This window comes from Nycticebus coucang, chromosome 2 (assembly GCF_027406575.1).
Source record: "Nycticebus coucang isolate mNycCou1 chromosome 2, mNycCou1.pri, whole genome shotgun sequence".
NCBI classification, from domain to species: Eukaryota; Metazoa; Chordata; class Mammalia; order Primates; family Lorisidae; genus Nycticebus; species Nycticebus coucang.
Genome location: NC_069781.1, coordinates 84,567,050 through 84,579,888, shown reverse-complemented (window position 1 = coordinate 84,579,888; position 12,839 = coordinate 84,567,050).

Below are 12,839 nucleotides of genomic sequence, written 5' to 3'. Positions count from 1 at the left end.
AATTTTAAAAGATTGAAATAATAAAACAATGTTCTTAGTGTCTCCAATTACAACACAATGAAGCTACAATTTAATAATAGAAGAAAAAGTGGACAATTCACAAAAATGTGGAAATTAAATAACACACTCCTAAGAAAACCTGTGTAAGAAAGAAGAAATTATATAGAGATTATAAAATTCTTTGAGATAAATAAAAAAGAAATCACAACATACTATGCTAAAAGGATTACACCCCAGGATCAAGTGATAACAAAGTCAATCAGTGTGAAATAAAATAGGATGAAGAAATGAGAAAAACATGATTATCTCAATTGACACACACACACAAAATGGACAAAATCCAATACCCTTTCAGAATATAAACAACCACATTGAAAATAAAAAGTAGAAGGGAACTTCTTCATTATGATAAAATGTATTTATGAAAACCCACAGTTACATCATATTGTATGGTGAAAGATTAAAAGCTGTCCATCTAGGATCGGTAACATGTCAAGAATACCTGTTTTATCACTTCTACTCAACTTTATGGTAGAAGTTATAGTCAGAGCAATTAGGCAAAGAGAGAAATAGAGAAATAAAGAAAGAAAGAAAAGGAAGGAAGAGGTAAAGGAGGAAAAATGGAGGAGGAACTCAAAATACAGAGATAGAAGTAAAACTATTTCAATATAAAAATATAATTCTTTTCTCTCTCTCTCTTTTTTTCAGAACAGAGTATCACTTGGTCACCCCTGTTAGAGTGCCATGGCATCTTAGCTCATAGAAACCTCAAACTCTTGGGCTGAAGCTATCCTCTTGCCTCAGCCTTCCAAGTAGGTGGGACTATATGCCCCCACCACAATGCCTGGCTATTTTTTAGAGATAGGGTCTCACTCTGTCTCAGGTTGGTCTCGAACTTCTGAGCTCAGGTAATCCACCTGCCTCAGCCTCTAAAGTGCTGTGATTACATGCCTGAGACACCCTGCCCGGCCTACAAATACAATTCTTTATCTATGAAATCCCAAAGTGATAGAACAAGTAAACACTAAAGCAAGACAAATTTTAAAAGCATAGGGTTAGAAAAAAAGAAATATATCTGTATTTATTAAAAGCTTGATTCTGTATGTAAAAAACAAAAAAGAATATTCCAAAAAAGTTACTAGAATTAGCAACTGAGTTTAGCAAAGTCAGAGGGTAATAAATCAATATAAAAATCCAATGTTATTTTCATCAAGTAGGATCAAACAATTGAAAGTTAAAATGGAAAATTAATACTATTTACAATAGCATTTTAAACACAAGCTGTACATAGGGATGTGTGTCATAAAATATTTGCAAGATCTGTACACTGCAAGCTCTAACACAAACCTTTGGGAAAGTTAAAGACCTAAGTAAGTGGGGAAATACATAATCTTCATGAATTGGAGGTCCTATAGCTATCAATTCTAGTCAGATCTATCCATCAATTGAGTAAAATTCCAAAGAAAATTCTAAGAGGCACTTTTTAAAGGAAGTCATGAGCTGATTCTAAAGTTCATATGGATATTAAAATAATTTTTAAAAAGAGCATAGTTCAAGAAAACTTAAAGTCAAACTACCTGACTTTAAGACTCATGAGTACTATCAAGACAGAGTATACTAAAAAGTATAATATTTGCATAAAGTCAGACATAGATCCAATAGTTAAGATAAAGGTTCCATGAATATTTTGACTTCTACCAAATGGTTAAAGACAACTCAATAGACAAAGGGCTGTCTTTTCAACAAGTTGAACTTGAACAGTTAGATACCTATGAGAAGGAAAATGAACCCCAACCCTTAACTTACACTCTCTCTCTTTCAAACAAAGAGGGGAATCTGTCTAGACTTGAGTTAGGTTAAAAATTTTTGGAAGGATACAAAAAGCATATAAAATAAAGAAAAATGATAATATTTAATAGATTCTTATCAATTGATAAAATAAAATGAAAAATTAACTTCTCTTCAAAATATACCATTGGCAATATGAGCAGGCAAGTCTCAAATTGGAAGAAAATTTTATATAGATACAGATAGATATAGATATTTATAGATACAGATATAGATATAGATGTCTCCCAAGGATCTTTTCCCAGAAAAAAGAACTCTAAAATCTTAAAAAAAGACATACAATCCAATTATAAAATGGGTGAAATATTTGAGAAGACACTTCATGAAAAATATTCAAAAGGCCAATAAGCAGATAAATAAATACTCAACATCATTAGCCATCAAGGAAATACAAAGCTAGACCATAATGACATACAATATACATCCCCTTCATCTCTTAATACTGAGAATAACAAGTATTGGCGTGGATGTGAAGTAACTGAAATTACCATACATTGCTGGTGGGAATGTAAAATGGCACAGCCATTTTGGCAGTTTCTCCTAAAGTTAAATCTACGTTTATCATATGACCTAACAATCGTAATCCTGGATCTTTACCCAAGAAAATGAAGACATCTGTTTATACAAAGATTTACCCACAAATGTTCATAGCAGCTTATTCGTTAGAGCCCAAAAATCGAAAGTAACACAATTACCCATCAATAGTACATCCATACTTTGGAATACTATCAACGAAAAGAGCAAACTACTGTTATATATGACAACATAGCTGAATCTTAAAAACAGTATGTTGAGCAAAAGAAACAGAGTACAAACTGTATGAATTCATTTATATAAAACTCTAGAAAAAGCCAAATCTAATTCACAATGACAGAAAGTAGGTCTTAGGTTACCTACAGTTGCCATAAGGTAGGGATTGCCTGCAAGAGGAAATGAAAAAGCTTCTTGGAGTGATAACGATGTTCAATATCATGTTTGTTGTGGCAGTTGAATAGCTGTATAGATTTATCAAAATTCAAATAATTATTATCTCCCTGAACCATTTTTTGGATTGGAAGGCATTTTGGCTTTAACCACCTTTGGATTTGGGAGGGGAGCATTTTGCCTACTTTAGCCACCTGTAATAATTGCTTACTAAATGCTTTCTCTGCATCATTGAGATTGTTAACCTGTGGTCTCTGAAGGAACTCTAAAGAAATCATGAACCCTCTAAAATTATAAGCTAAATTTTGTGTTTAGCAGTATATAGGTATTTGGCTTCTCCAAAAAGAAGCTGACCTTAAAAAGCTTAAAAGCAATATTTTTCCTATTAAAAAATTCTGTCTTCTTTATATTTTATGTTCACGGGGAATCTCTCCCCCTGTTAATAATCTCATACAGCAGTAGTAAATAACTTATATATTTTCTCCCAACTTAACCTAACAAACGACTATTAGCAACACTAGATATGTTTGTATGCATATATAAGAATGCTGAACAAAATAGAGAAAAGTCATGATGTTTTTGTTCTAGGAGAGTTGTATACTATTCTACAATGTATTTTTCCTCTCAAGGCCTTATTTTCCTCATTTGTATGTTTCCACATCATCTTCAAATACCTATAAGCCAAACTTTTCCATTTTAATTTAAAATATAAAATAAAGTATTAAAGCATAATCAAATATATATATTGGCTACTATATTGACTATCATTCTATTTTAGCAGCATTTACTCTTTCTTCTTTTAATGAACCATCTTGATCTCAGTAGTCACAAAACATCAGGTGATTTCATCTAGTGTTACCAATCACTAGTAATGCTGACAGTGAACGTACCTATACAGTGATTCTACCTTTCCCAAGTAGGGGATACAGCAAAATTTATCTTGTGAAACAATAAAAAAGCAACGAAGATTTGAGCTTCTGTTTTGATATTTTTTCTCCTATTTTCTAGATAGATTACTTAGTACCTTATTGATTATCAGAAGCAAAACATTTGGAGCACATTCTTATATTCTATGAAAGTAAGATAAGATTTAACATCTTAACTTTAAAAAACATCATGAAATGCACTTTCATTTTTTGAACTCAAATCCAAAAATGTAAGATGTCCTGACTACGGACTAGGAGAAGAGTTTTTATTCTGTGTGATGAAAAGTAGTTGTAGGGTGGCGCCTGTGGCTCAAAGGAGTAGGGCACCAGCTCCATATGCTGGAGGTGGCAGGTTCAAACCCAGCCCCGGACAAAAACTGAAAAAAAAAAAAAAAAAAGTGAATGCATACATTTGTTATTCAGAAATATGCTAGTTTCATTTTTAAGAGAACAGGATTTTTGCATTTAGTTCTAAACTTTATAAAAACAATACATCATTTTTTCTTAAACAAAAAACAACAAATAGTTTAAAACACGACTGATATTGGAGGTAATGCTCTGGCAATGATAGTTTCTGCTAGAGGATCAGTTGTTCATAAACTCTGGTATTTAATGGACAAATTGTAGCATCTTTCAAAAATATGATAACTAAAAAGGTTACAAAAGTAAATGGAAAGGATAAATAGAAGAATGAAAGGATTAGTAATAACTTTTTTCCTTTCAATTTCCTGGTAGATTTCAAAGCAAGCCCAAGACATAAGTTTTTCAAATGTGCACATTGAGAAACACTAGCCTGGAGCATAGAAAATTGAAGGTAAAATTCTAAAATAATGTCTCCAAAAGAAATCCTGTATCCAAAGTTTTAGCATTTGTTCAATTAGAAAAAAGGTCTCCTCCAGTGCAAAGAACAAGAACATTTTATCCTCAGCACAATCTGTATGAAATGCCACTCCACATTCTCCTTCTATTTGATCCAATTCCACTCATAGGAAATATTTATTAGCATATCTGGAATGCTGTTACTGGATGGCCTTACCACGATGAGTTACAGCTACTAGAATAAATACACCTCTTATGTATTAAAACATTAGTTGAATGGTTTATGATTTTTTTTGTCTCTTGTGAATTGATCTACATGAGTCAGCTTCTTCCAGGCTTTGAGACATTTGTCACCTTCGAGATAGTCATAAGACTGAAGTACCTTGTCATCCACAACTATGCAGTATTTTGACTATTTCTTCTTATTATCCATTATCTACTTACCTATTCTTTACCAGTCTTTTTAGAAAATTAATAATACAACAAGCTAGGTAAATATGTGGCTGAAGTTTGGAACTTATGTAAATAATCATGCCTCACTTAATGATGGGATACCTTTTGAGAAATGTGTCATTAGATAATTTTGTCATCATGCAAACATCCTAGAGGGTATTTACACATACCTACATGATACAGTCCGCTACATACCTAGGCTCTATATTGTAGCCTATCGCTCCAAGCTACAAACGTGTTTAGCATGTTACGGTATTAAATACTTCAGATACTGATAACAGAATGGTAGATATTTGTGTATCTAAACATATTTGAACATGGAAAAGATACAATAGGAATACCATATAAAAGACAAATAATAGTACATTTATACGGGGTATTCACCAAGAATGGAGTTTGCAGACATGGAAATTACATGAGTCAGTGAGTAACTGGTGAGGGAAAGTGAAGGTCTAGGTAATTACTGCACAATGGTGTAGAAAATAGTTTATAAATACTATGCATTTAGGCTATACTAAATTGATATAAAAAATTCTTAAATAATAAATTAACATTAGGTTATTATACCACTTTTACTTTATAATTTTTTAACTCTTATAATAGCACTTAACTTAAACACAAACACATCATATAGCTGTACAAAAATATTTTCTTTCTTTCTATGCTTCATTTATAAGCTTTTCTCTATTTTAAAATTTTTATTTTTTTCCCTTTTTAAAACTTTTTGTTTAAAAACTAAGACAAACACACACATCAGCCTAGGCTTACCATAAGGTCAGGATCATCAATATCACTGTCTGCCACCTCCACATTTTGTCTCATTGAAAGGTTCAGTGGCGATGACATGCAGGGAGCTGTCATGTCCTCTGATGATAATGTCTTCTGGGACATCCCCAGAAGGACCTGCCTGAGGATGTTTTACAGTTAACTTTCCAAAAATATGCAAAAATAGTACATTCTAAAATAAGGATAAATAAATACTTCAGTTACATAGTTGTTTATTATCAATATCAAATATTATGGATGGTACATAATTATGTGTGTCAGATTTTGTACAATTCGCAACACAGTCGAATTGTTTACATCAGCAACACCACAAACACATGAGAACCACATTGCCCTGCTGTGTTAAGACAACTATGACAGCCATGATATCACTCCACAGCAGCCGTTTTTCAGCTTTATTATCATCTTTCGAGCCCACCCTCATATGGGGTGGGCTACCGTATGTACTACCCTTTGACCAAAGCATCATTATGCAGCACGAGACTGCCTAGGACAGTGTTCTCCAAGTATGGTTTGGCTCATCTCACTGACATGAGCTTTTGTAAATGGTTTTTAAAAGTATATTTTCAAGGACACTGGAAATAGTAAGCGCCATTCTTGCTAATTAGATAGAAAAAATTATAACATTTATATTTTTGAAACAGATTCTCACTCTGTCATCCTGGCGAAAATGCAGTGGCACCAGCATAGGTCACTTTGGTCTCAAGCTGCTGGACTCATGTCATCTCAGACTCTCGGGTAGCTGAAATTACAGATAGACACCAAAAAACCCAATAATTTTTTCCTATTTTTTGGTAGAGACAGGCTGGTCTTGAACTCCTAACCTTAGGTAATACTATGCCTTGACCTCCCACAGTGCTAGGATTATGGGCATAAGCCACCACCCTCAGCCTCTGGTCTTTAGAATTTATGCTATTTTCCCAGATGTCCAAAAAATATATGGCTTAAAGACATTCAATTAGCACTTTTTTTTTTTTTTTTTGGTGAACTCACTGGGGATACTGTGGCCCAATTCTTAAAGTAAAAATAATCTATCGAAGAAATATTTCCTGAAATAAGACCTTTAGTGCATTGCTCAATGGGACATAGAATTTTTTTTTTAATGGCTGAGTTATACACTTTTGGAAAGGAGATTTATACTGGAAATGCTGACACAACTGTAGTTCCTGTACGGTGAACTCAGTAGCTATAATAATTAAGCAATTAGGCATGACAGAAAGGGTGAGTTTCCTGAGATAATCGTGCCCCTGGGGCATTGCAAGTCATGATCCAAAGATAAGTGTTTTCAATCTCCCAAGGGTGTGATTATCAGATGATAACCACACCCCCTGGAGAAGACTTGTGACTCATAAAATATCTTTACTATGAGAAAAAAAAAAAGATTATGTAGCTGTATGCAGATGAAGCTGGCTATGGAGACTGTTATGTGTTTGCCATAAATTAATTAAAATTTGCAAAATGTACACCATCCTAATGGTACTGGGCATTGATCCCAGAGACTAGTTCATTTTCTTATCATTAAAACACAGAGATGAGAAAAGGAATCTTTGCTTCTCAACTTTAGAAAACAAAAAGATTGATCGAATAAATGCATCATAAAGATATTTATTGTCAAGCCATTTTAGTATATTATTATATTACTAAATATTATCAGGTACAGTTTTGTCGAGTGATCTTACAATAGAATCTCTCATTACCCCAGCTTCTCATGTTCTAGCAAGTCGATCACTTTAGAAGAATTATCCTTATCTAAGAGCATTTTGTATTATAGTGTTCATTGGTTCATTCATCCGTTTCCTTCTAGTACTTAAGGAGCACAAATGAAACAACTATGCTGGAGATGTAAGGCATAACACGCACGTCCTGGTTTTGGAGCACAGACACATAATTATAATACAGTGAAGCAAGTGCCATCATGGTGTTGAATCCAATGTGCTATAGGGAGCAAAGGAAGAAGAGAGTAATTCCAACTTGGGAAGAATAGAAAGCTTTATGGAGCAGAAAGTATTTGACTTGAATAATAATTATACTAACTCTAACTTGCTGAACATTTAGTGTGTGTTAGTCATTGTGCGGAGTATCTTACTTATATTTCATTATATTTTCATTATCTCACTTTAATTCTCACCTCTATTGAGGTAGTATTTTCTTGTGTTGCACGTGCCAAAACATACTCAAAGTGTTTATATGCCAAGCTCAGGGTCAGACAGCTAATAAAAGACATGCCAGAACTAGAAAAGTGGGGTTGCCATCAGAACATGTACTCTCACCATCAAGCTGTATGGTGAAGTATAGTTTGAGTTGCATATTTGTTCATTTCAGAGTCACATATAAGGTGAAGGATTCCAGAAAGATAAAATTGGCATTATAAAATAGACCCAGAAGAGCACGGCCTGTTCCTCATGCATTGCCTGCAACTGGAGTCTAGGATGCACGTATACAGAAAATGACAGGAGAAGAGCCTGGAAAATTCAACTTGGCTTAAATTTGGTCCAACTCATACAAGTTCAATGCTTTGAACAGTTTTCAAGTTTTCTGCTTCTTTGATATCAGTGTCAGTCACACGGATCCAGCAAATAGTAAGGATTTCTTCTCTCAGTTTCATTTACTAAAGTCAGAAACACTTCCTAAGAACCTACATGGTTATGGCAGTCATTATAAAAGATATGAGTCTAACAGGCAAAGTGCCCATTATAAAAAAAATTGATTGTAGTTTTTAGTGGCCTACGTTCAACATCTTCAAAATTTTCAAAGATGGTAGAGATTGTGTGAAAATGAGATTAATTTTTACTTGAAAACTAAACATAAGTTGCATGGCACATTTGGGAAATGGAAATTTCTGCTCAAGAACCTAAATATAAAGGTTCCTTATAACACAGCTACGCGCCTGTGAGAACCAGGCTGAGAACTATGGCACAAGCAGAGAAAGGATGTACGTAGCAATAAACAAGGACTGGTACTTACAAAGCACCCGAGACTCTGAGAGAGAACTGTGTTGCACGTGAGATCTGACTTTCAGGAGTTTGTGAACTGTTTGGGAGATATAGTTCACTAAAAAACCACCAGTATATATGACAGTAATAGATTATTAACTAGTCCCTGGATTTTAAAAAGGAAACTACTGGTCTATCAGTTTTTGGAGTAATAAGAATGTAAAAGCAAATACAGTAGAAATCATTGAATTGATGCCTAAAATCAACCTTCACTTACTGTAACTTGGAAAGCACAGACTTCTGAGTCAGTCAGCCATGATATTTCACTGTGTTTCAGCACATACTAGTTGTGTGACCCTCTTCCATTAGCTCACTCAGCTGACTCCTGTAGTTCACTGTCCATCTTGTAAAATATAATCAGGAATTCCCCTATCATAAAGTGGCTGAGGACATTTGAAATTATATGTATAGGGTTTAGCTTAGTGGATAGCATGTGGGAAGCAGTTGTTAAACCATAGCATTTATGATGATGATCACAATGGCAGTTATGTGACAATCACTGTGCTAGACACTACTAGATACTCAAAGATGAGTGAGAAATGATCCCTCCTTCAAATGGTAATGACTTCCCCACTGCTGCAGGTTCCTGGGTGTTTTACCTCCATTGTTGCTTTGAATTCATCTCTGCAGATAGTCTTTTCATTAATCTTTTAATTAAATACTTAAGTGTATAATATCTATTTCCTGTTAGAGCCTTGATGATATGTCCCCAAATATGTATTCCTTAAAATTAATACATTTTAATACGAAAATAATATCCTAAATTGCTTACATTCAGTAAAATTGCCACTTTTGGATGATGTGTGATGCTACTCCTGGGGGGTTTATTAGCTAGGCACACAGATCTAGGCCTCAGCAGGCCTGTTTCCTCATTGACAAGCTCCACTGGAGGTCCAAAGTCAGCTGAAAAGACATGGTCCTCCCATGGGAGTTTCAAAGAATGATCTTCCTCATGGAGTACATAACCCATGGGATATATTTTGGTTCTCCTTCATAAAATCTAACTTCTTCTTTGCAGACCTGGGTATAGAATTAAAATTCTGAAAGTGACAACTTTAGTTCAGATATTCACAATCCCACCATTGCAATTCACCAGTCACCAGGAGTTTAGTTTTTCTCCAGTTGAACTAGTGCAAACCAGAATGGAGAGAAAGGTTTTGGAAAGTTTTCCTCTCTTACATTTGTTGTCTCCCTTCATGAAGAGACTCCTGTCAGGCATGGCCTTGAAAAAGAGTCTGTACTCCTCAGCATTAAAAATGTCATCTTTGAGGCTTCTGGCGAATTTGGGGAACTTTTTGATGAATTCTTCCACAACTACTAGAAACTCATTGGATTCATCATGCAAGTCTTTCTGGGAGATTTTGTGTTGCAGTTTAAATTTCTCAAGTCAACCTCTTGATGCTTACAAATCTGCCACCCTGAATTCCCATACAAATCTATTAGCACTTTCTTGGATCATCCACCCAGAGATTTTAGTGTTAACTGCCCTCATTTGTTTGCACTAGTTTAATGTGGTGTTATTGACTTCATCTAGGGAAGTTTTCCTCCTTTTACTCTCTAGGTCTCTGCTTTCCTTACCAAATGTTTCCAAATACTTACGTTTAAGTGTTTGGATGTTGCTAACCATGGTCTAGCCAAGTGTTGCTAACCAAAATGTTTCTCTCTTTGGTTGCTGCTATAAATTTAATGAATAAAATAAAAAAACTTATAAAAATATATTGTTACGAGCGGGCATAGTGGCTCACTCCTATAATGCTAGCACTCTGGGAGACTGAGGCAGGTGGACTGTTTGAGCTCACAGGCACAAGACCAGCCTGAGCAAGGAAGAGATCCCCATCTCTATAAATAGCTGGGTGTTGTGCTGGGTGCCTCTAGTCCCAGCTACTTGGGAGGCTGAGGCAAGAAAATCCCTTGAGCCCAAGAGATTGAGGTTGCTATGAGCTATGACACCACAGTACTCTACCAAGGGTGACAAAATGAGACTCTGTCTCAAAAAAAAAAAATATATATATATATATAGTAATGATGATATACCATGATGACATTTAAACAGCATAAATGAATTGAAAGTAAAGTAACGATTTCCAGAAGCTAGGGGGAAAGGAGAAGGAGAAGTAACTGTTAATGGGCATAGCATATATTTTTGAAGTCATAAGAATATTCTGGAGTTAGACAGTGGTGATTGTTGTAATGTCTTCATATTAATTTTTAAAAACCTGAATTATATGAGTTTTTTGTTTTGTTTTGTTTTTGAGACAGAGCTTCAAACTGTCACCCTGGGTATAATGCTGTGGCATCATAGCTCACAGCAACCTCCAACTCCTGGGCTTAAGCAATTCTCTTGCCTCAGCCTCCCAAGTAGCTGGGGCTACAGGTACCCACCACAACACCCGACTATGGCTATTTTTTGGTTGCAGTTGTCATTGTTTTTTGGTGGGCCCGGGCTGGATTTGAACCCGCCAGCTCTGGTGTATATGGCTGGCGCCTTAGGTGCTTGAGCCTCAGGCACCAAGCCTGAATTATATGGTTTTCAAAAGATAAACTTTATGCAAAGGCATATGGATTACATCCTATTTATGTTAGCTAATGTTGATTTAGGCCAGAAAGCAAACTTCACAGCACCCACATTTACAAAATCATTTGTATACCAGAGAATGCCACATGCATATGTACCATACATTATAAGATGTAGTTGGTTCTCACCATATTAGCCTTGTAACAATAGGAATCCATAATTTCACCAGAGCCATTAATCATTCCTGTTTTTTAAACAATAAACTCAACAGAATAGACTGTCATAGAGGAGTCAATTTTCAAATAAACATGATTAAATAACCAGCACAAAAAAAGTAAGAAAAACACAGTAAACAACCTGCATTTTTCAGTAAGTTTGCTCTCTGACTTATCTTTGATGAGTAAATTCAATGGAATTCTTATTTTTGGTCTTGGGAAAATAGCCTCCTTTGGTGGCCTCCAAAGTCTTAGCCACAGCTGAAGGTTTTTAGTTTCCTGGCAGAGATAAAACCAATCACTTATCACTAGATTTAGAGCTTTAACAAAAACATGACCATGTTATTGCTTTTTGGCTCCTCCCGGCCACAGCGCAGATATGCTCAGCACCTCCAGCTGCCCTGTCTCTCCCATCAGAAAGGCAAATTGTCGTGGGGGGGTGGCGAGGTGGAGGGTAGCTTAGCTCCTGCATCAGTTAAGAATTTATAACAAAAATGGGGCCCATAATTATAGAAGGAGCAAAGAGAAGCAAATGTCCAAAAAGATTTAAAAAAAAAAAAAAAAAAGTTCCCTAACTCACTCCTAACACTGGAGAACAAAATGGAGAAGAATAAACCCATATGGAGAAATGGGACTTTCCCAAACCCCTCATACAAAAATAAATCTTCAATTGTTGAAAATTAATGATGGGTATTCCCAAAGCAATGTTTTATTTTAAAATAGAATCTGATAGCTAAAAACAACAACAACAAAAAACCAGGTAAGTGAAAAATTATTCTTTAAAAGAAAGACCCCAAATAGGTGCTTAAAATGCCAATCTCAATATTCCTTCCTTGGGCACTAAACATTAATGTGGGGACTCTGATTTTTCCCAAGTTTTACTAATACAAAGGGAGAGATACAATGGCAATAGTAATTTGGCTTTGACTAAGGTCTTCCAGGGTCTTTTTTGCAGTCCACCTTGAAGTCTGAAGTTCTTCTTTAGGCTCTCACACATAGGCACACAGTCGGCTTCTACTAGCTGCTGCAACTTCTTTGACAGTTGTACAATACTCTGGACCTTGTTGTGCCTGACTAGCATCAGTCATCTTTCTCCAGACATCACAGGAAGGTGTGAAAGAAACCAGAAACCACATATGGAACTTCACATGTTTAGAGACCTGACCTGCAGTGAGAAAACACTCTACATGTTTATTTTGTCTTTGCATTCCGTGGGAGGGGCTCCCAAGCAGAGATGATTATGTTCTCAAAGTTTCTAGTGAAAATTCTTCTTTTAGTTTCTACTGGTAGATCTTTCCATATACTGTTTAGATACAGAATAAAGGATGGTTCTGGGGACAAACCCACATTACCCTCTTCA